The 21,279-nt window shown below is 46.7% G+C and overlaps 1 protein-coding gene and 1 non-coding gene across 2 annotated transcripts in view; one reads left to right on the top strand and one right to left on the bottom strand.

Annotated features, from left to right (window-relative positions):
* Positions 1–21,279, bottom strand: part of Snph (syntaphilin) — a 714,025-nt gene that overhangs the window by 165,818 nt on the left and 526,928 nt on the right. The window lies entirely within an intron of this gene.
* LOC127188741 (U6 spliceosomal RNA) lies at positions 6,100–6,206 on the top strand. Its single transcript, XR_007830586.1, has one exon. It is a non-coding gene; the product is annotated as a U6 spliceosomal RNA (small nuclear RNA).

The raw sequence follows: 21,279 nt of genomic DNA, 5'->3' as shown, positions 1-21,279 counted from the left end.
CTAGGCCTAGGCCAGCAAAAGGAGGTAGCAAGCCTCCCAGACAGCAGTTGAGCCAGGAGAATAAAAGTTACTTTTACAATTATGGTTTAGGTATAAAACTACCCCCACTGCTGCTTCACCCTGAGGCTCATCTTTTTAAATTGGTCCCTAGCTGGTAGTGCTGGATAAAAGACCCTGTGGAATCTTTGGAAGGAGCCATGTCATTGGAGAAAGTGGATTTTGGGAGGCCCGTCCCAGCTGTAACCCTGTTTCTCTGCCTTCTTCAGCACCGTGTTGTGAACTGGTTGTGCTACCGGCTCCCGTGGCCAGAGTCAGAAGCCAGTCTCGCCGCCATATCTCCCTAGGGAAACAGTGAGACAAAATAAACCCTCCTCCCTCAAATGGCTTCCGGTCAGGTTAGTATCTCATGGCGAAAAGAATAGTATTAATAACTAACACACGCTCTAAGCCTATCCCTCTAACTGTGTTTCTCCCGGCCTGCGGGTACTCAGTTCTGAATTCTGAAGTCAAAGCAGAAAAAAATGTGTGATCGACATACTGTGAGCTATTTTTAAGGCATGTCTTGGGGCAGGAAGGGCTAGGAAGAGGGAAGAGACAGAGACAGAGACAGAGACAGAGAAAAGCCCTTCCAACTGCAGGGACTTTGGAAAGCCCATGCAGAGGTGAGGGAGGCCACTAGAGGGCACCCGCATCCACTCGAATGCCCAGGAAGGGGGCGGGGCACACAGCTTTAGACTGCTTTGTTCTTTCAGGTAGTTTCTAAGGAGCCCTTAGTGGAAAACCAGGTCTTGTAGGGTCAAGGAAAGGAAGAGAAAAAAATTTTAAGAAAGTATTTTATTCTATGTCCTGAAAACCATTAGATTTCTGCAGGGTTTGCTGATGAGAGGGGCCGTTGAGGAAGGGAACAGAAATGGAGGGGGGGCATAGAGCTGAAACAAGGACCACCATTGGCCACCAGCCTGGCCCTCAGTTTCTGGGTGTCTTGAAGCCAGAGGGAAGACTGGTGTCTGGTCACATAGCACGGCTGACCAGGGACCTTGCTGTTGGTGAGTGCCTGCCGTATCACCCCTTCAAGTCACTTAAAGCTCCCAGGCGAATGGACTATGCTAGCGCATGCTGGCACCTACCGCCAGCCACCAGCCACTGGGGAGCAGGGCTTTCCTGTGGCAGCAGTGCCCAGGCCTGTCCTCAGCTAGAGGATCACAGTTTCATGGGGCCGTGTATGCTAGAGACTACAGGCGCCATTGAAAACCCAAATCTGGAGGAAAGCGTAGAAAAACCCTGCCAACAGCTTCCCTTTACAGAATAGGAAACTGAGGCACAGTCACAGGGATGGGGCACTAAGGCTCAGAGAAACCTTAACTGGACAGAAGCAAAGCTGGGACTTGACTGCCTGATTCCCCAAAGCCTGTGTCCCTTGCTCAATTTTGAGACAAAGACCCTGGTATATACCTGCTGTGTGACAATGCTTTTTTGGGAGGAACTGAAACACGTTCATCTAGTCACCCCAGACAGCAAGCCCAAGACAGATCAAAGTACAGAAACCACCAAAGTCCAACTCGGTGAACCAATGAGTTTTTATTGGGGTTACTTGTAGGAATATGGGTGAGAGGTTACTCATAGGAGCAGAAATGACTCAAAGGCAGCTGCGTCACCAGGGCCCACCCCAGCACGGGTGACAGCTCACACAAGCTGGGGAGCCTGGAGCCCACTGCACAGCCTGCAGGCAGCTCTACAGCTTGGAGAGGGCCCTCTCCAGGTGCCTCAGATGGTCTGACCCTCTTCCAGGTAGCTCTTCTGCCCTGAGTTGTCCTTGTAGCTTTTTCTCCTCCCAGAATCTCCACAGCTCAGCTGGTCTGTCTTCTTGGCAGCTGGGTTCCACTTCCTCCGGCAGAGAGGGGCCTAGTGAATCTAGTCCATTTCAGGGAGTTCTTGAAGCTGTTTTGTTGTTGTTTACTTCTCTTAAGGAGCGGGGAGGAATGTTTTGATCTGGGGGGGAGACTGTTACAACCACACCAGCCCTGGAGCCAGGCTCTGCTTTGCATCCTAGCCCCTCCTCCAACCAGCTGGCCAGGGGCTTTGGCAATGCGTACCACCTCTCTGAGCATGGCTATGAGTTCATATTCATATTCATGAATAAGAACATGAATTCTTCATCCGCAGATGGAGATAGTGATGGGGAGATCACCTTCCCATAGGGCTGTGGTGACAGTTAGGGAGACATGTTGTCATGAGTTTCCGTGTTTTGTTTCTGCACTGAGACTTGTGAACCCAGAACTGGTTGAGTGGATGGTGGTACTCTGGATGCTGAGGGCCTGGGAGCTGTTTTCAGATCAATACAAGGAGCTAAGGGAACAGTAGAAATTTGGGCTGTGGCCTCGGAGCTCAGGGACTTCTTATCCATTGGTGCGGGAGCTGGGAAGGAAACTGTGGTGAAGCTTGGCCCAGTGCTCTGCACCTTCATCTGACAGTGCTGGGAGCTGGGGTTGGTGGGGGAGCTGTGGAGACAATAAGGCAGTATGCAGAGGGCAGAGACAGGAGCAAAGACACACTGTCTCTCCATTAGAAAAGCGACAAGAAAACCAGAAAACATGGTCAGAATCAAACCTTTTCAGGACTTTTGTGATTAATCAAAGATGAGCAGCACTTAGGGATCATCTATTCAAGGAAGAAGGTTAGGGGGCGAGGGAGAGAGTTCAGGTGGTTACAGGAAAATGCTTGTTCTGCAAGCATGAAGACCTGGGTTTGGATCTCCAGCATCCATGTGAACAGCTGGGCACAGGGCCTCCAACACTAGAGCACATATGGCTCTAATAGTAGAACTTGGGAGGGAAAGGCAGGGTGACCCTCAGCCAGTCTCTAGTAGATCGATGAGCTCCAAGTTCAGTGAGAGACCCTGTCTCAAAAAATAAGAGTGATGGGAAAAAGACTCCTGACATTGACTTCTGGTCTCCACATGTACGCGCGTACATGCCAGTGCGCGCGCGCGCGCACACACACACACACACACACACACACACACACATATACACAAAGAAGAAGGCTAAGTGTGAGTTGAAGCAATGGCCTTTGTTGAGATTCTTGCTTCATTTCCATGCTACTTATTAAAATGTTGCCATAGCTTTGGAAACCAACAGCCCATTATCCATGAAGAAAATCATCCTGAAAGCCACCAGAAGGGGCAGATGGGTCAAAATTACCTTCAAGTCCTAAGAATTGTGTCATTGTGCATCCTGTCTGGTAAGTCTCTCGAAGACCCCACTAGCAAGACTGTTTTATTTTACCTGACTCCCAACTTATTCAGCACAAGAAGGCCTTTATCATGACTTTTTCTCTGGGGAATGTTCGCCAAGGCATTTGCAACCAGTTGTGAAACTTTGGAGCCACTTTGGTGGCAGAAAAAAAATTTGGGTAGAAGAATAGGCTAACCCCCAAAATTAAATTGAGTAACAAGAGAAGGAGAAGCTTTGTAGAGCTTCAGAAAGCTCTGCCCAGTAACTGAGAATCTATAAGACTTCATGCTTGCAGGGTTCTGCAGTGCCCACACTCAGGCCCAGAAAAACGTCCCACACCTTCTCTCTGCCTGAGCATTGAGTGGAAGCCCAGCAGGTAACCCGTTGCCTGGCTGAGTTTTGAAAGCAAGTCTCCTCATTCACAAAGAACCCCTCTGCATAGACAAGATAACGTACAAGCTCCAAGTAGTTAAGGAAATCTCTGCCCAGTCGTTGGCTAAAGTGACTGAGTAGGAACTCAGCAGCCCACACACATAAGGATGCAGACTTCATGTCCAGACAAGCCACTAAGGCAAATGACAGCATCCAGGGGAGAGGAGAGTAGCTCATGTCGAGGGCATCCACATCATGTTACAGAAAGTCTGCAGGTTTCAACAACAACAAAATGATGAGCCATGCAAAGAGGCAATAAACTACAGGAAACACAAGGTGGGGGAAAGCTATCAATAGAAAGTGTCTGTGGGGGAAATCTAGATGTTAGACTTACCCAGACAAGGACTCTAATGAATTTATTTGAAATACAGTCAAAGAACCAAGGAAATTAGTTCTAAATAGCCAAGGGAAAGTGGAATGGTGTCTCATTAAATAGGCAATAGTAATAAAGGAACAAAGTTACTTTAAAAAGAAGTAGGTGGAAATTTAGGAGCTGAAAAGTATAATTAAAATAAAAAATTCACTAGAAGGATGCAATACCAAACTGGATCATGCAACAGGGACAATTAGGAAACTTGAAGTAGAAAGCAAATAATTCCATGTCTGAGCATCAGAAAGAAAACAACAATGAAAAATGAACAGAACCACAAAGATCTGTAGGGCAGAATCAATGTGAGATGGCATTCCTAGGAAAGAAAGGATATTTCAAACCCCCTCTAGCGCGCGCGCACACACACACACACACACACACACACACACACACACACACATCACACACATGCACACACAAACACACACACACAAGACCTAAATCTTCAATATAAGAGATAACACAATAAAACTCTCAGAATAATGCTGCAGGGTACACCTCGTCACTAATGCTGCAGGGTACATCTCATCACTAATGCTTCAGGGTACATCTTGTCACTAAAGCTGCAGGGTACATCTCATCACTAATGCTGCAGGGTACATCTCGTCACTAATGCTGCAGGGTACATCTCGCCACTAATGCTGCAGGGTACATCTCGTCACTAATGCTGCAGGGTACATCTCGTCACTAAAGCTGCAGGGTACATCTCGTCACTAATGCTGCAGGGTACATCTCATCACTAATGCTGCAGGGTACATCTCATCACTAATGCTTCAGGGTATATCTTGTCACTAATGCTGCAGGGTACATCTCGTCACCATTCAATAGATGCAGTACCAAGCACATGCAACCAAAGGAAGAACTTTAAATATTTCTAAATTCAAAGGAATATCACCAAGAAAACGAAAAGACAATACACAAAGAGGAAAATGTTTTATCATCATATTTTTGAGAAAGGCATAATGCCTAGGACCTTTACAACTTAACAATAAAAAAAATGTAAGTAAACCAATTCAAAATGGGAACAGAGTTTTTAGAAGACATTTTTCCAAAGAAAGTACAGAAATGTCTAATATACACATGAAAAGATGCTCACATCATTAATATTTAGGGTAATATTAATCAAAGCCACAGTCAGGCATCACTTCACACACAGTAGGATGGATGTCTTCCCCTACAATGCCAGAATGATCTTCCTGAGCTGTGAGCCTGAATTAACCCTTTCTCCCTTAAGTTGCTTTTGTCAGAAGATTTTTATTACAATGGGAAAAGTAATTAACACAGAAAATTGGTACTGAGAAGTGAAGCTGTTACTATGGTAACCCTGACCACGTGGCTCTTAAGCCATTAGATCTAGTTTGCAAGAGAAATGTGGAAGAGTTTGGAATTCTTGCTTAGAAAAATAAATCCTTTGAATGTTGTAAGTCAGTGGTCCTTAACTTTCCTAATGCTAAGACTCTTTAATGCAGTTCCTCATGTTGTGGTGACCCCCAACCATAAAATTATTTCGTTGCTACTGTAATGAATTGTAATGTAGTATCAAATATACAAGCTATCTGGTATGTAATCGCAGGGGGTCGCGACCCACAGGTTGAGAACCATGCTTTGCAGTGTATGCATAGGCCATTCTGGTGGGAGTTTGGAAAGTTAGTTGGTTCAAGATGGTTCAGGACTCTTATCACAAACAGGGCTGGAGGCTATTCAAATTATATTCTGACAAAGAACCTGGCTGCACGCAACCCATGAGCAATAGGCTAATTTCATTGATAAGTTCCAGGTTGACGTATGGCTACTATAATTACATTTATCCAGGCCTAAAACAAAGAAGAGTAAAAAGACAGGGTTTCTCTGTGTAGTCTTGCCTGTCCTAGACTTGCTTTGTAGACCAGGCTGGTCTCAAACTCACAGCGATCCTCCTTCCTCTGCCTCCCAGAGTGCTGGGATTACAGGCATGTGCCGCTGAGCTTGGCTCAGAAATATATTTTTAAAGTGCAGTTTGTCCATAAAAAGAACTCAAACAAGTTTAACTCTGCAGCCAAGGCCCATAATAAGAAAGAGGATGTAGTGTTCGCTTCAGCAGCACATATACTAAAATTGGAACGATACAGAGAAGATTAGCATGGCCCCTGCGCAAGGATGACACGCAAATTCGTGAAGCGTTCCATATTTTTTTGACCATGTCCCCTGGAGGGGGAGACCTGGTGGCACTCAGAGGAAGGACAGCAGGTAGCCAAGAAGAGACTTGATACCCTATGAGAATATACAGGGGGAGGTAATCCCCTCAGTCACAGTCATAGGGGAGGGGAATAATGGGAAAATGGGGGGGGGAGGAATGGGAGGATACAAGGGATGGGATAAACATTGAGATGTAACAAGAATAAATTAATAAAAAAAAAAGAAAAAAAACCCAAAAAAACAACAACAAAAAAAAGAAAGCGGATGTAACTGTTAAAGTGTTCCTCATTGGGACAGTAAGAAAGGGGCCTAGGGCAAGACCCTCCCCATCAAGAGCTCCAACTTGTAAAAATTCAAAACTCATTTGAAAGGAGGGAGCCTAAAGTCAGAATGCCTAAGGGGCTCCCTGCTCCAGGAAAGCAACTGCCTGGGAGAGTGTTTCCCTAGGGTTAGCACACAATGCTGCAGCTGTGGTCCCACGGGGACCAGGCTCTTCCAAGCTGACGACAGAACATGATATCACTGTCTGCACAGCGCTGGTTTTACAGGCACGGAAGAGGCAAGCAAGCTTGAGAGAGTCACTGCGTCTCCCTCCACAGTCTCAGAGAGTCGCTGTGTGGCTAGGCAATGTGTGCCAGGGTCGGTGTCCCTGAAAAGAATCCTGAGAGACCACTGCCTGAAGCTGTGACGGTGAAGCCTAAGATGCAATGGACACCCCAGCTGCAGGACAGCCCAAAGCCATAGGCTGTCCCTCGAGGGAAGCCTCACGAAGTATTGATAGAGCGCTCAATGCAGCGCAAAGGATGTTAGAAACTGCTGTTCCCTCCCCCAATCTTCATCCCAAATGCACAATAAACTATGATTAGAAGTAAGAGGACTTGAGTTCCAGAGAAGACCTAACAGATCTCCCAGTGAACTAGGAACCCTTGTGCAGTAAATTAAGTCCAATGTTTGCATCCCTGGTCCCTCTCCTGCCTACTGTTTTTCCTAGCCATCCAGGGGACATGCTACTGGTTGTACGGAACCTATGTTAGTCAGCTAGCCAGCCTTTTATTTTATTTTTTAACTAAAATGAAGTGTCTGGGACAAATGAACTTATAAATAGAAATGTATACTTCTGCTTGTGTTTTGGGGGATTGCAGTCTAGCTTTGTGGTCCCTGGCAAAGGCAGCACGTCATAGAGGCAGAAACTGCAGATGCCTTGATCCAGGATGCAGAAGAACGAATAAGAAAGCAGGGCACACCTCCAGTGACCTGAAGACCCCTCAGCAGGCCCCACGTGCCAGCAGCAGCACCATTCTAGGGACCAGACCTTCAGCCCAGGGCTCATAGAAGGATAGATATCCAAGGCACACAGGTGGTTTAGATGTGTCCCTCTGTTTGGATACCTGGTCCCCACTGGATGGAACTGTTTGGGAAGGGTCGGGTGTGGCCTGTTGGAGGACGTGTGTCAAAGATGAGACTTTGAAGCTTCACAATTTTGCCGCCGAGAGGAGATGAGATCCAAGATGGCGGCACTGATAATAACACACCACTTCCTATCAGCACGACTGTGCAGCGACCTAAAGACCAAATTGAGAGCTACAAAATTCTGCCACCATCCCCAGTGCAGCTCTGCTTCCTGTCTGTGGACTGGGATGTGAGCTCTCAGCTGTCACTCCAGCATCGTGTCCATCTGCCTGCTGCTATTCCCCTTCTCCATCCCACCAGACCATGATGGTGATGGCCTCCCATCCCTTTACAACTGTGAGGCCCAAACCAGGCCTTCCTTCTATAACTTGCCTTGCTCATGGTGTTTTATCCCAGTGATGGAGAAGTAACAAGTCGCCAGCCTCCTTCTGTCCTGTAGATCAGGATCCTTAGGGATCCGGGCTGCTTGCCACACGTCACCTGGCAACTTGGTAAGAATAATGATAAGGCAAGCTAGGGCTCTTTCTGGACCTCAGTGTCACTATCTGTAAAATAGGAACAAGAGCACTTTGGATAAATAATTTCTAAAGTCCTCCTTCAAACTTGCTTGAAGTTTCTGGAGTGCCTGAGAAAAGGAAGGGTTGGGGCGGGGAAAGAAGAAAGGGGGAAGGAGACGGTGCTGAAAGGATGGCTGGGATTTCAGGATTTTTTTTTTTTTAAGGTTATAATGAGGAAAGATTCAAGCCAGATGTGGTGGTGACTTGTAGTAGCGGAGGGCGGAATCGTTGTGATAACAGCACATTAGTACAAAGCCGTTTGTCTACCAGCAGCTCTGGACAGAGCACAGCCACTGCCATTGGCAGGCACAGCTTTCCCCACATTCGAAAGCCCTCAGACCCCAGCTGGCCTTCAGAACCCTTCCAGGAGGGCTCCTCAGAAAGTATTCAGCCCTGGCTCCACCCACAGGCCAGGCCAGGGCAGGGACCCTGCTACTACTCACTTGGCTGCACATATGAGGCAAGCCAGGAAAGCAGGAAGAGCAGAGGCCCAGAAGAGCCAGGCTCAGCGGGGAGCTGTAGGAGCACGGTCCAAGCAGCCCACAAGGTCACAGGCCACAGGGTTATTACTTTTTAATTAAAATGGCATCTTTCCCCCTTATTACAAAAGCCATGCCTGTTTATTTTATCAAAATTAGAAAAGACAGACCAGGAAAAAGAAAAATTAAGAATGACCCATGACCCACAGAGCTCTTGTTAGCACCCACATATATCTGGGAGTCAGAGACTAAATGCCCAAGGGGCCAAATTGTGATTGTCAATGCAAAATGGGTATTAAAATTAACACCAGGGGGCTGCAGAAGTAGCTCAGCCAGTACGGTGCTTACCTGCAAGCATGAGGGACTGGGTTCAAGCCCTAGGACCCATGCTATAAACTTAAAAAAAAAAAAAAAAAAAAAAAAAAAAAAACTGGACATAGTGGCAACATACTTGGAATCCCAGCACTGGGGAGTCAGAGACAGGCGCATCCCTGGGCTCACTAGCCAGCTGGCCTAACCCAGTTGGTGATTTCCAGGCCAGAAAGGTGGCAACAAAGAACAAAACTGAGGTTGTCTTCTTAGCCTCCACAGCACATGCACGAACACATACTGACGTGCATATGTGCACCCATATGAATGGGTACCCACATACATTTTCATGGACATTAACATGTATATGTAACATAGGGTGAATTAGTGCATGTGAAAATTATTATAAAGGAGTCACCTGTGGCATTAGAACTATCATACATGTTTGCTCTGACGAAGGCTGTTGACAGATATATAGCTTCATGCTAATGGGCTGTTATCACAGTGACTCTGCTCTTGACTACTTCAAGTTGCTAGGATGGCATGCAATATGCGATATAGATTACATAGGCAGTAGGGTCTTTTTGTTTTGTTTTGTTTTTGTTTTTGTTTTTTGTTTTTCAAGACAGGGTCTCTCTGTGTAGCCTTGGCTGTCCTGGACTCACTTTGTAGACCAGGCTGGCCTCAAACTCACAGCGATCTGCCTGTCTCTGCCTCCTGAGTGCTGGGATTAAAGGCGTGTGCCACCACCATCCGGCTAGGCAGTAGGGTCTTACTATGAAACCTTGGCTAGTCTGGAACTTGCTATGTAGACCAGGCTGGCCTCAAACTCAGAGAGATCCTCCTACCCTTGCCTTGCCACCTGAGTGCTAGAACTAAAGGTGTGTGACACCACACCTGGCGATTTAAAAAGACTTTTCTTTTGAGGTGAAGTCTTATGCACATAAGCCCTGGCTGGCATGAGCTTGCTACATAGACCAAGCTGGCCTGGAACTCTCAGAGATCCATCTGTGTCTACTTCCCACGTTCTGGGATTAAAGGCACGGGCCATTATGCTTAGCCTCTTAAAAATATTTTAAACGTAGACTTAAGTTTCAGGAACTTCCACTTTGAAATTCCTGTTAGGTAGACTTCTAGATCATTTTAATATATGTATATATAAAAATATACACACATGTTTGTACACACACATATATAGATAAGTACACTCAATATAGTATTCAGGTAAAAGGGAGATGTTTGTGCTGTGGGCAGTATCCACACTCTTTCCTCCTTTCTTCTCCCTCCAGCAACAGCCCCTAAATAACATGGTAACACAGACATTTGGTTTGAAATTAGCTATCTGATCTGCAGTCTTCATGGGTCAATACATTCTACTATTAAAAAAAAAAAAAAAAAAAAAACCAACCACCAGGGGATACTGACTAGGGTGGTTCCCTTTCCTTCCCTAAAGTGTGACAGGCTTGGCTGGCTTCTCTCTCAATAGTCATTTTCTACTTCTCTGTCCATTCCTTTCTTGATTTTGTTTGAAGGGCTGGTGTACTTTGACCAGAGAAATCAATCACCATCAGAAAGCCTGCTCTGCTAAGAATCCTATTCCCTTTTCGGGAGTCTTGATTTCTTGACTGACTCTCTTGCTGCTATGTCCCTGTGAATTCTCTGAGGCTGTGGAATATAAGTAATCAGCTAGAAATTTGGGAGGCAGCCATTGCTTTCTTGTAGCATGGAAATGGCACTGGTGCATTCTCATCCCATCTTCCTACTTCGAGTAAGAGAACTTGAGTGAAATGGTGAGAGACTCACAGAACCCCCATAGGCCCGTCCTTGGTGAACACCAGCGTTCTTCTAGAACTTGCTGTCTCTAGACTTTGTTTTGTTTATGCCACAATTAAACTGTGTATTTTCCTTTCTAGAAGAAATAATAAACTTCCATCATCACCATGAAGCCAAAGAAGGAGAGCAGAGATGTGATGAACAGCTATTGTTTCTCTGAGTGAGCTAGCGAAAACTTCCAAACAGCAACTTCACCCATGGACAAACATCTGTGGGAATTTCCCATTTTCACTCAAGCAGCTGATGAAGTAGCTGGAGAGGCCCATCAACAGGCTGCTGGTCATTCCAAGACTCGGGTGGGGGGTGGCACTGGTCATTCACACTATTTCCTGTGATTTCCTAAGTAGGTAGGCTTCAGGGAGAACCGCTGACATAAAGTCCCCCCACCCCCCAGCCGCCCCGCATCTTCATTGATTTCTTTTGAGTAAATTCCTAGAAGAGGACTTTCCAGGTAGAAGATGAATTAGACATTTACTCATCTTTCCCCTTGCCTTCCAGAAAGAAAATACCAAGTTACACTGTCATCTCTTTCCAGATGTTGCACACGGACTTGAAGCGATGACTTGAGTTACCCCAGGGCCCTGGCTAGACTGTGCTTTGGGCCAACGAGGCTAGAGTCGCTTACCTTCTGTCCCTTCCCAGGAGGAGTGTTGATCCACACATACCTAGCACCCTCTCCATCTGTGTCAAGCTCAGAGCCACTGCATACACACCCATGGTCTCACCCCATCCTCGGTGCTGAGAGAACAGAGTCACTCAAAGCTCTAACCGGCCTCGGCAGCAGGATAGTGCCACGAGGCCTGCTGACAAGCCGACTTCACTGCTGTATTAGTCCAGTTTCTATTGCTACAACCAAATACTAGAGACTGAATAGCAAGGATGCTGATTCAACTCATGGTTCTACAGCAGAGGAGACCCAAAACTGAAGAGATACGCGATAAAGACCTTTTTGCCAGTGGCACAAGTTAGCACACTTGCATGCTTAGAAAGAGAAGTGAGTACACAAAGGGATGTGTGTGGCAATGCTAGAACCACGCTGCACTTAAAAAGAGACCCAATTCTAAGAGAACCCATTCATTCCTTAATTCATGAATGGGATAGACCATTCCATTCCAAGAAGGTAGAAACCTGGCCTCCTAATTACTCTTCAAGAACCTGTCTGTTCCCACCTCTTCATACAGCAAAGGAATATTAAACTAATTTTGTGTATGTGTCTGTGTGTGCATGTTTGTGTGCACATGCGTAGAGGCCAGGAGATAACCCTGGGTCTCCTTCAGGATTCACCATGCCCCCCTTTCTGAAACAGAATCTTCCATTGGCCTAGAAATAGCCAAGTAGGCTAGGCCAGCACCTGTCAGTGTCAGGATGTAAGAATGTTCCAACATGCTTGGATTTCTTTCTTTCAACATGGTTTCATAGGACAAAATCTGCATGTTTTCAAGGCAAGCACTTTACTGATGGCTCTCGTCCCAGCATCAAAGATTGACTTTCAATGTGAGTTTTGGTGGGGACGTTCAAAGCGTAGCATTTGCCCATCCCCAAGGACATGTCCACTCATGCCAAGTGCCGTGCTGTGCTAACAGCTTATCTGGAGCTTGTATGTTTCCTCTCCATCCTAGGGATGGCCTTCTGCTATTTCTAGTGGTGTTTAGGCTTTAAATTCCAACTCAGATGTCACCACTACCAGGTAGCTTCCAGGACTCTACAGTAGCCAAGAAGTCTGTGTTCAGGATTTATTTTGCTCTGCAGTGCCCGGGTCACACTGAGCCCCTCTGCCTCTTCCTCCTGTAGACTGGCAGAGGAAGCCTCTCTTCCTCCAAACAGACATACTGCCAGCCTCAGGCTCTTGCTCAAAGATCAGCTCCTATTCCTCCTCCCACACTCTTCGGCGACATTCCCTGGGGATTTGAGAGCCCCCAGTGACTCCATTTGGGGGCTGGTCCCTATGGTCTTGCCCTCGAGACATTGGCAGAGAGCATCATGCTTAGAAGCCCAGTACTAGATGTGTGTGTGGGTAGAGCCTCCCCTCCCTGCGTGGTTCAGAGGAAGGGACAGGAGAGGAAATTTTCAACCATTCCAACAGGCCTTCTCAGCTTGCATTGTGGGTGTCAAATAATCCCTTGCAGCCTCCAATGCCTGAGTCAGACAGAAGATGCTTGCTAATCATTTCCGCAGAAGTCTAAAAAAAAAAAAAATTATGTTTTAAGAATTTCATACACAATTACTGTATTTACATCATTTCTATCCTTTCCTCACCCCCAAATCCTCCCATGTCTCCTACCACTCCTTCTCAAGTCTGTGATCTCTTCTTCTATAATTATTATTGTCACACACACACACACACACACACACACACACACACGCGCACACACGCACACACACACGCACACACGCGTGCACACACACACATGCAGACAACCTATTGAGCCCATTTAGTATTGCGCTTATATATATGTGGGTTTGGGGCTGACACTTTAGGATTGGATAGCCTATATGGGCACTTGTCCAGGCCAAGGAAACTCTTTTTTGTTTGTTTCATTTGTTTTTTGAGACAGGGTTTCTCTGTGTAGCCCTGGCTGTCCTGGACTTGCTTTGTAGACCAGGCTGGCCTCGAACTCACAGTGATCCACCTGCCTCTGCCTCCCAAGTGCTGGCATTCTTAAAGGGATTATTTATGGCTTGTAATGTCTTCTTGTTGGGCATACATATTCTTTCCTCCTGGCAAAGCCCTAGCTTTAGAGGGAGTATTCACTTTCCTTCCCTCTTTTTTAAAAAATACTTATTTATTTTTATTTTATGGTTATAAGTGTGTGCCTATATGTATGTCTGTGCACCATATGCATGTACCATGTGCTAGAGGAGATCAGAAGAGGGCATTGGATCCTCTGGGATTACAGTTACATACAGCTGTGAGCTGTCATGTGGGAGCTGGGAATTGAACTCAGGACCTCTCAAAGAGCAGTCAGTGCTTTTAACTACTGAGCCAGAGTCCAGTCCTCACCTTCTTTTCTTCACTCTAGGACAAAGGGGAGCACAGGGCATAAGGCAATCAGAATTACAGATTCTCTGGGCATGGGAACCGAAAGCTGATCAGGGAATTCTCAAAACTGTTGCTGAGGTTGCTCGAAGTGCCTGCCTGATTGCTGTGGCTTTGGGTCCAGAGGCTGGAGGGGCTGCATTGCTGGAGAATTATGCCCAGACTGAGGAGTGAGATAATGGCCTGTGTGCTTCTCTCTTCCTCCTCCTTCCTGCTTCTTCCCCCTCTCCTTTTTTCCTTTCCTCCTCCTCCTCCTTCCTCCTGCCAGCTGATGAGCTGTGTGTGCTCTGTCTACGGGTAGATCATGTCTCTAACGCAGCTCTTTCCCAGGCTGTGCACTGGCCTGGCAAGATCAGGAAGAACAGGAAGCAAAGGAGAGCACAGAGGGACCAAGTAGTAGACAGTGTTCCCAGAATCCTCTACAAGGGTGTGGTGCTATCTGGCCAATGTCGGTTCTGTATATAGTTTGCAGCATTGGCACAAGAAAAGGCTTCCTTCCTATTTTCTCATCTTCTCATTACTAGGACTGTTGAAGGGCAGCTGCACCTGGGTCAAGAGAGAAGCTTAAAAAGCTGGTCCCCAGCCGGGTGTGGTGGCACACGCCTTTAATCCCAGCACTCTGGAGGCAAAGGTAGATGGATCTCTGTGAGTTCGAGGCCAGCCTGGTCTACAAAGACAGTCCAGACCAACCAAGGCTACACAGAGAAACCCTGTCTTGAAAAAAAAAAAAACAAAAATAAAAAACCAAAAAACCAAAACCTAAAAATGGTCTCCATTATGGCCTGGGTATCATCCTTGTATTAACTGACAGAGAGCATAAAAAAAATCTCTTGGTCATCACCTGGACTGAAAGATCTCTATTCTTAACTCTTGTCCCAGTATCTCTCCTTGGAACCTGCTCACCAATTCTTACCTTCCAGCTAAACTGTACTTCCAATCACCAAAAATGTCTTTGTCCAAAATAATTGAGGCCACTTTATAAATTCATGCACTGAGTTACTTGTGTGCCTAACAGGTTAAAGCTCACTGAAACTGGGTATCAACAGCCTTCATCACTGTGATAAAACACCCAGGAACATCAACCAAAGGAGGAAAGCTCTGCTTTGGTTCATGACTTCAAATGTTTCATCTGTGCTCAGTGGCTCTGTTGCTTCTGTACTAAGTGGGATAATATTACAGTGGAAATGTGTGGTGGGACAAGGCTGATTTCTTCATGGCCGTCAAGAAGCACAGAGAGAGAGAGAGAGAGAGAGAGAGAGAGAGAGAGAGAGAGAGAGAGAGAGAGAGAGAGAGAGAGAGAGAGAGAGAGAAAGAGACTGACTGAGAGGGTTTTAGCATGAACCTCTAGCTAGGACTTACTATCTAGACTAGTCTGGTCTATAACTCACGGAGATCCATCGGCCTCTGCCTCCTGAGTACTGGGAATAAGGACATGTGACACCATGCGATGCCCTACCTCATCTTTTACGTAGGGTCCCTCACTGAACCTAGAGCTAATAGATGGGTTAGATTGGCTAGCCTGTGAGCTCCAGGGATCTAGCCCAGCACAGATTACACAGGTTACAGATCTGAGGACCACTTCCAGGTCTTTCACACCCTTAGGTCTTGCCTAAGGGGATCTGTTCTCAGTTTCTCAGGCTTTTGCGGCAAGCACTTTGCTGACTGAGCCATCCTTTATTCTCAACAGTGATCATTTTTATTTGCTCACCTGTTTATTGTCTGTTCTCTCCCACTAAGTATAAACTTACAGATCTAGAGCCCAGCTCTGTGTGTGCACAAAGATGTCAGGCTGAATGGATAAATGAATGAATGAATGAATGAATGAATGAATGGTAGCTAAAATTGTGTGCTCTATACTTGGCTTTGTGCCTGGCACATTATCTGACTGAATGACAGTTACTGACTGCCTGAATGAATGAATGAATGAATGAATGATTTGGGAGGCATCACTTCCCCCTCCCCCCAAGTGACAAGTGTCCGCTCTCACTCAGGCCTTGCTCAATTTGAAAAGCGTCAGTAGAAGGACGCCCTGCTTGCTGCCTTGTTTTTCTCCCACTTTGCAAAATCTCCTGTGACTGTTTAAGGCCAGGAAACAAAATCAAAGGGTCTAGGATTCAAAGGATGCTAATTACCTTTCAAAGAGTTCCCCCCTTGGCTTTCCTCGCCAGAGGCTGTGGGAGTTTGTGGTTCCTCACTGGGCTTTGAAACTGGGAGGACAGAGTGGGGCTTGATTAAAGCACAAATGTCAGGAAGCCTGGAGGGCAGCTACCAGGCTGACCACCTCCATCCTATACAGGCGGCCACTGATCTCCCTACCAGCACGGGTCTCAGTCTTGATAAGGGACGTGGGGAGAGTCCTGCTCTCCCGGCCTCTGTCTTCAGAGTGAAGATGATGCTTGTGGACACAGAAATGACTGATGTGCTAACCAGAGAATTCGGTTTTGCTTTTGAAACCAGCCCACTAATTCTCCATGGTCTGTCATCTCAAGGAAAAAAAACTATTTGAGAAAAACCCGTGAAGCAAACTTTCATTAGATGTTCTTAAGCAGGCTAAAAGGTCTGTCCTCAAGTGGTGTCAGGAAATACAGAGCTAATAAAGTTCTGGTCATGCAGGACTTGGCACTTTTTAACACTAACATAGAGGGTGGATCGCCCGCAAAAGGTCTGTTGCATTTCCCTTAAATTCATTTCTTGTAAGTTTTTTTTTTTTTTTTTTTTTTTTTTAAATAAAAATCTTTGTGTGTACTGGTGCATGCCTGAAACCCAGCACTTTGGAGGCCATGGCAAGAGGATTGCTGCAAGTTCAAGCCGAGGGTGGAAACAGAGTGGGGTGCTGTCACAATAAACAAGCAAACAAAAATCATTGTAAATATTTTTGGGGTGCTCATGCTTACCCGAGCAGTGGGGAACCAGTTGAAGACATCAATGTACTCTTTATAAAATGCTGTTGTTTGCCTAAAGCAGTGGCTTTCAACATTCCTGTCGCTGTGACGCTTTAATCCAGTTCCTTATCTTGTGGTGACCCCAATCATAACGTTATTTCGTTGCTACGTCATAGCTGTCATTTTGCTATGTTATGAATTGTAGTGTAAATATCCCACATGCAAGATTTCAGCCATCTTTTGCCTTTATTTGTCTTCTTTTGTTTTGTTTCTAGACAAGGTTTCTCTGTGTAGCCTTGGCTGTCCTGGAACTTGCTCTGTAGACCGGGCTGGCCTCGAACTCAGAGATCCACCTGCCTCTGCCTCCCGAGTGCTGGGATTAAAGGTGCGCGCCACCATCACCCTGGTTCGATGTTTCTTTTTTCAAATAAGTTTTTTCCCCCTGATTTGTCATTACTAGTATATAGAAAGATTACTGGTGTTTAATTATTGCTTATTTATCCAGCAACTTTGCTGAGCTCTTAAGAGTTCTAACAGTGTATCTATGTTCTGGTTAGTTTTTTTGTTTTGTTTTGTTTTGTTTTTTGTTTTTTTTGTTGTTGTTGTTTTTGTTTTTTTTTTGCTTGTTTGTTTGGCTTGGTTTTTTGCCAATTTTGTTGAAATAAACTATAGTCTGAGGAGTGGGAAGAACAGTAGGGGGATTACGTCTATCAGATTGGCCTATAGGCGAGACTCTGAAGCATTAAAAAAAAAAAAAAAAACCCTAATGACTAATGTGGAGGGCCTAGGCAACTGCCCGCAGTGCCATCCCCAGCAGGTGGTCTTGGGTTGCTTAAGAAAGCAGGCTGAGGAAGCCAAGGAGAGCAAGGCAGTAAGCAGTAAGCAGATGATCCTTACTTCAGTTCCTGCCTCCGGGTCCCTCCTGCAGTGCCTTTACTTCATGTAAAGTGAAGTAAACCCTTTCTTCCTCAAGTTGCTTTTGGTCATGCTGTCGATCACAGCAATAGAAAGTAAACTTGGGCAGTCAAAAATTAGAAATTTCTATGAAATCGATTGTGCCATCTGCATATGGTTGTAAATATAAGCATACTACAAATGTACATCATAAGCATTTATATATAGTTGCATATAGTTTTTATCCCTTCCCATGATACCTTTCTCTTGGGTTTTCCTCTCCTTTCCCTGTGCCACTGCACAGTCCCGACATGCCTTTAACTCTTGACAAACTCCCTAAGATTGCTACTTTGATTTTTCTCTTTATACAAATGAAGACGTGGAGTAAAAGCCAGTATGTACCTACAGCTAAACAAGGCACAGATGCAAGGGCTGCTTCTGGGACAAGGGACAAGAATAAGAGTGGCCCGCAAGCACAGTCCAAGCAAGCATGGACCTGGGGCTCTTGGCTTGCTTCTGGAGAAGCCTGAAGTAGCATCTCTGAGACTCACCCTCAGGAAGAGATTCTCCACAGGACAGTTGAGGTGGTGTTCAGGGACCATTGGCTCTCCAGAGAAAGCCTGGGGCTGCCTCTCCTCCAGCATCCGTGTAGTTCCACACTCACTCGGATTGGTCAGCCAGATCTCAGGCTGCCCATGTAGAACAACCATTGACAGATCCAATCACTGGGAGTAAGAGATGAGGTGACAGAGAGTCGTGTTAGGTGGCTCCAATGGGGGTTAGGTGTGCACTAGGTTATGGGAGCCCCACTTCTCTTTACCGGCCAGGGTATGGACTCAGGGGCCCTACATTCTGTCTTGGTTTTGCTGCTGGTACTTTGAACACTGGGACTCCTGGGACTCTTAATTTACTTACATGGTAACTATAACAAGTAGCCCATAGAAAAGAGGATCTGTAAAGCAAAACGCTGAAAGGAATCTCTTCATCGTCACCAGCCTTCATCAGCAGAGTCGCCCTCATCTTCAGAACCTTGGATGGCCCCCTACAACCCGACACATCAAGTTCATGAGCACAGAGCTTGCAAGGGTCTTCACAGTTTGGCCCCACCTATCAATCTCAGTTCTCCATCTCGCTTGCCCCACAGGTAAGTTCGTGAGTCCACCTAGCACAAGCCCGCACACTTGCCGTACTTACTGTGAAACGCGGTTTCCTCATGAAAGACTATACGCAAGCCAGCACATGGCCTGGCCCAGCATCCACACTCTGCCCAAGGCCATGCTTGTTTCCCCATGTGCCCTTTCTTTCCCACTTCCTTGGAGATTGGCGAGGAAGGCATTTGCCACCAGAGAGCAACTGGGCCCTCCAGAAGCACTTTTGTCAGATGGTCCAGTGTCTGTTTGAATACAGTCAAAGATGGAGTGGCTTAAAGAATAAAGAACTCTTTCTCCCCATTCTGGAGGCTGGGAGCCTGAGATCAAGGTGCTGGCTGGAAAAGGGTCTCTTGGGCATGTGGCCTAGGGGGGGACACTTCAGATGTAAACCTAACACATCAAGATGTGTTCCAGGGGTAGGCACGAGGCCAGGCTTGTGGTTAGAGGAGGCAGTGGCTGTGTCAAGGCAGCTCTGGGGCCCAGACTGCACATTGCACTACAAGTTTCTCATGTTGGCCCTGGTGAGGGTCTTCTTCTTGGGCAAAGGGCAAAGGGCAAAAGAGAGTTGTGTGGCCACCAAACACCACGACATTGAGGGGCGGAATTCCAACCTGCTGATTTGCAGGAGTCCATGGCACCTGGGATAAGTAAGGGCTTGGCCCTTTTGGTCTGATGATTAAAAGAAAAAAAATCTCCGTAGAGAAGAAGATGAAGGAACATGGCTGGGGCTCTCTCTGGTACATATGGAAGAGGATGCCTTAGTGTAGCTGATATGTTAGTCATCTTTCTATCACTGTGACAAAATACGTGAGGAAATCATCTTGCAGGGGGACAGATTTGCTTTCACTCACAGTTTCAGACTCTGGTCATTTGGCTCCATTGTTTGCTGTCCCGTAGTGAATCGCCACGGCAGGAAGCACAAAGCTGCTCCCCTTGTGACAACCAGAAAGCAGGGGAGAGTGGTAGAGGTGAGCGATACTGGGGAGGGGGGTCCTGAGAACACACCCACCCTTCAAGGACAGGCCCCTCCAGTGACCAGCTTTCTCCAGCTAGATTCCCCTTACCTTCTACAAATCAGTACCCGTACCCCAAATACCACCAGTTGGTAACGAAGGGGCGTTTAGCCACATGGCCTTTGGGAGATGCTCCATATCCAAACCGTAAGACTTGGGAGTGTGTTCTGGGGTTGTGCTGAGGCTGGGTACTGGTCTGAATGTGGAGACCCAGTAGATGGCAGCATTAGGGTCTGGCAAGGGACCTGGACCCCAGGTCCAAGGAAGCTCACTCAGGAAAGCTTCTCTGCTTGTGGCCCCACTTCCAGATCTGTGCCCTGGGACTGTTGCTGCAAGTCTTCAGTGGCTGAGTTGGATCCCTATCCCTTTATGCCTTGCAGGCAGATGTCTGGCCTGCACACCCTACAGGCATGGCCCACCCAGCGTGTGTGTGCAGCCTGCAAAATTGTTGATGCTCTTCCATGCAGAGATGGCACTGGGTCCCTCTTCTCTTGAGTTCAGGGGAGATTGGGGGGGAGGGGAGGGAGTGGCACTGGCTAGTAGAATACAATGGAAGTGATCTTATGAGACTGGAGGCCAGATGGTAAAAGGCCAGGCGACTTCCGCTTGGTTCTCCTGCAGAGCTTATTCCTGGGACACGCAGTCTCAGAACCCAGAGCCATGCATGACAGGCTCAGGCCACATGGAAAGCCATGTGTAGGAGCTTTAGTGGACTGTCCCAGCCGAGTCACGGCCTGAGTCATTCCAGCCCAGGCACCAGCTATGCGAATAGAGAAATCTCCAGATGGTTCTAGCGCCAGGGCTTGAGTCGTCCCAGCTGAAGCCCCAGACACCACGGAGCTGAGTCAAACCATCTCCACTCCGTCCTATCCAAACTTCTGTCACAGAGAGTTTGTGGGCATAACAGAACAGTTGTTTCACGTCACTAAATCCAGGGTGGTTTGTTACAAAGAAATGTTAGCTAGAAAACAGTGCTTCTAAAAATTTTTCATTCTGTTGGCAGCATTTAAAATTGGGAGACTTCATAGACACATTTGGATTTCTGGTTTTCCGTGAGAAATCAGAAAATCTGGCCATACTAGGCCTGTATCCGTTTTTGCAAGACTTGGTGAAAGCTACCTCCTTAACAGGGATATGGACAAACTGTCTGCCTGGCCCCCATCTAGCCGTTCAGTCACTTTTCTGGGCCCCACGAGTATGTGGCTATGTGACCACAGGCCAGAACCATTTAACTTCCTCATTGGGTACCAATCTCAGGACCATCTATTCTTCTTAAGGACTGTGGTATCCTTGCTTCTGTGGGTACTCCCTTTGCACTCTAGCGGGACATCAACCTATCACACAAGGCTGGGCTCACCCTTCTCTGCTTAGACAATTGCTCATGGGAAATAAAAAGCAGGTAGGGGCTGAGGGTGGTGATGGCCATGCCTGGGCCATGTTTGTCCTGCAAACAATTCTCCGTTGATCATCTTTCCAGGTATCCCCCGAAGCTGGAGCTGCTCTG

The sequence above is a fragment of the Acomys russatus genome, chromosome 4 (genome assembly GCF_903995435.1).
Source record: "Acomys russatus chromosome 4, mAcoRus1.1, whole genome shotgun sequence".
NCBI classification, from domain to species: Eukaryota; Metazoa; Chordata; class Mammalia; order Rodentia; family Muridae; genus Acomys; species Acomys russatus.
This window is presented reverse-complemented; position numbering and strand designations above follow the sequence as displayed.